The sequence below is a fragment of the Macrotis lagotis genome, chromosome 8 (genome assembly GCF_037893015.1).
Source record: "Macrotis lagotis isolate mMagLag1 chromosome 8, bilby.v1.9.chrom.fasta, whole genome shotgun sequence".
NCBI classification, from domain to species: Eukaryota; Metazoa; Chordata; class Mammalia; order Peramelemorphia; family Peramelidae; genus Macrotis; species Macrotis lagotis.
The window spans coordinates 123,357,357-123,360,351 of record NC_133665.1 but is presented as its reverse complement, the minus strand read 5'-3'; the positions used below and the strand labels follow the sequence as shown (position 1 = coordinate 123,360,351).

Here is a 2,995-nt window from a genome sequence, read left to right as displayed (position 1 = left end):
TTCACATTGTAATTTGACTCTTATTACATTATAACAATGTGTAAAACCATTTATTGAAAATCATCATTATTGATTTTTGAGTGCAGAACTTCAGGCTAGTTCATTAGGTTCTGGTCAGACACTTTGGTGAGCAGGCTGCTGCTCTGCTCATTGTCCCCTCTGAACTGAAGGAGGTCAAAGTCTAGCACTTCCAGAAGAAAGCCGATCGTCACTTTTCTTAGAACAATTAAGAGGCTATATATTCCTAACACAAAATGAGTTGAGCAGTTTTTTTTTTCATTAAAGTTGTTGTTTGTGTACTAGTGCACATTTATTAAACATGATGGTTGTGGAAAATGATAAAATTCTAAATGTAGTCTCCTCATAGAAGAAACGCTTAAAAATTTCTGGGCTTGTTATCTCAGATGATTTGGAGAAGTGTTTTTGATTTAATTTTCAGTGGTTTGTTAGTTGTGGCTGACTCTGTGACCCCATGTGGGTCTTTTGGGTAAAGATATTGGAGTACTTTGTCATTTCCTTCTCCAGCTAATTTTGCAGGATGAGGAAACTGAGGCAAAGGGTGTTGAGAGATTTGTCCAGGGCCACACAGCTAGTAAAGTCCCTGAGACCAGATTTAAACCCACGAAAGAGTCTTCCAAACTCTTGGTATGACACTTTATATGCACCCAGCTGCCAATTCCGAGTTAAAATTTTAGTTAAATTTTTACCCCCTTTCATGAGTAATTAGGGCTATAGCACTTATAAGTGATTTAAGAAGAATCAAATAACAGGTTTTTGCAATAATTAAAGAATAAAGTAAAATATAGAATAAAGTAAAATACAACTTGGAGATCTTTGGGTAGGATCTGAAAATTTCCTGAAAAATTTATTAGGAGCTTCAAAGGGAGGACTGTTGTAGAAGTTAAAGTTTTGTTGAATTCTATTGTGAATATTCAAATCCGATTTTTTTAGAAAAGGACTGATCCAAATTTGTGTTTTTCAACTGACTTTGATAATATATAACTATTTTTCCCTTAATTCAAAAAATTAGAAAAAGTGATACATCCAAAAGTCCATGGAGACTATAATTAAAAAAAAAAACTTACTCCCCCCCCACCCTTTCCCCTGCTTGGCTTATAGCACTGTTCTAATCCAGATATTCCTCTGATTGTTCAGTCATGGGCAGGGGTGGAGTGTGAAGTGTCATCTTCTGGGTCATGATTGATGCCCATAGTCCAGATGAGTGGATGATCAGTTTCCACTGGCACAACACCAGAGCCATCATAGGTATTTAAGGTGCTTACTAAGGTTCCAAACATAAGCATATCATTAATGAGGTTCCACTTTAGGCCTATTGAAGTGACTTGCTTACATGGATGTCAAACAGGAATAAGGCCACACCAATCACCTTCAAATCCTGTATTTACATTGAGTTTGTTCTTTCCTGGCTGAAGCAGGCAAATAAGAAAATCTTCTTGAATGATGATAATAGTCACTGGAGTGATTTTAGTTTAATGAAAACAGAAGTCATGATATAGTCAAATCATCCTGTAATTCCGCCCAAAGTCACAATGATATCAACCTAAAGGTCCTTTTCTAGCATCTTCTTCTGGAGTACTCAAAGACATTTAGTAAAATTGGTGTAGTTTTGATCAGGAGTTGAGACAAGTTCACATTCCTTGACTTGGTAGTACTCTTTGACTTCAGGATTAATAGAATCAAAATCTCTGCTGATTTTCTCAAGTAAGTCTCCTGCTCTCCTTCAGGTACATGATAAGACCAATAGTACCTCCTTCAGCACAGGCTTTAAGATGAGCTTTGCTCCACAAATAATAAAAATGACTTCTGTCCAAAGACTGATTAAGGAGCAATAGGCAATACTTCAAATTCCCAGTGGGGAGTGGACATTCCAGCAGGGTGAAGGTATGTTCCATTTCAGATTATTAGCTTCTGTATAGCACAAAAATACACCTTCCAGGCGAGGTAGAGATAAGTGAATAAGCTCAGAGAAACAGCAATCAATGGATTGGTGCTCGACTCTGCTCTGGTCATTTCCAAAAGGAAAGTTTGAAAGTCTTCTGCTTCATTGAATATCCATCTTTTGCCATGAAAGAGGATGTTTGGTTTTGCTGGATAGTTGATTCTCAGTTCTCAACCAAATTCTTTTTCCTTCTGGAATATCATGTTTCAAGCCCGATAAACCCTTAATGCAGACACTGTCAAAACCTGTGTGTAATCCTGATTATAGAATCATGATTGTTGAATTGCATTTTTTTCCTGGCAGCTTTTCTCTTTCATTTGGGAGTTTTGGAATTTGGTTGTAATATTTCTGGGAATTTTTCTTTTGGTATCTCTTTCAGGAGGTGATCAGTGAATTACTTCAATTTCTATTTTAACCTCTGTTTCTAGAATCTCAGGGCAATTTTGCTGCATAATTGCATGAAAACAATGAAGTCTAGGCTCTTTTCCTGGTCATGGCTTTCAGGGAGATGAATAATTTTTAGGTTACCTCTCCTGTATCTGTTTTCTAGGTCAGTTGTTTTTTCCAATGAGTTATTTCACATTTTCTTCTAATTTTCTTTCTTTTACTATTGTTTTATTGTGTCTTGATTTCTCACAAAAACCTCAATTAACTTTGGCTCAGAATATTCTAACACAAGACATGCACAAATAACACAGGTGAAAGGTTTGGGTGTTTACTCTTTCATTTGACCTATTTTTTTATTTTAATAAAATAAAGATTTTATTTATTTTTAATTTCAACATTTTTCCCCTAATCTTGCCTCCCTGTCCCCATCCCCCACAGAAGGAGATCTGTTAGTCTTTACATTGTTTCCATGCTATACATTGATCTAGGTTAAATGTGAAGAGAGAGAGAGAAATCAAAACCGTAAGGAAAAAAAGTAAAAAAGTAAAATCACATAATAAGATTTTTTTTAATTAAAGGTAATTGTCTTTGGTCTTTGTTCAAACACCACAATTCTTTCTTTGGATACAGATGATATTCTCCATTGCA

At 35.6% G+C, this 2,995-nt stretch overlaps 1 pseudogene; it reads right to left on the bottom strand.

The window, feature by feature from the left end:
• Window positions 1-1,151: 1,151 nt before the first annotated feature.
• On the bottom strand, window positions 1,152-1,913 carry LOC141496537 (thiamine pyrophosphokinase 1-like; annotated as a pseudogene).
• Between the last annotated feature and the right edge of the window lie 1,082 nt (window positions 1,914-2,995).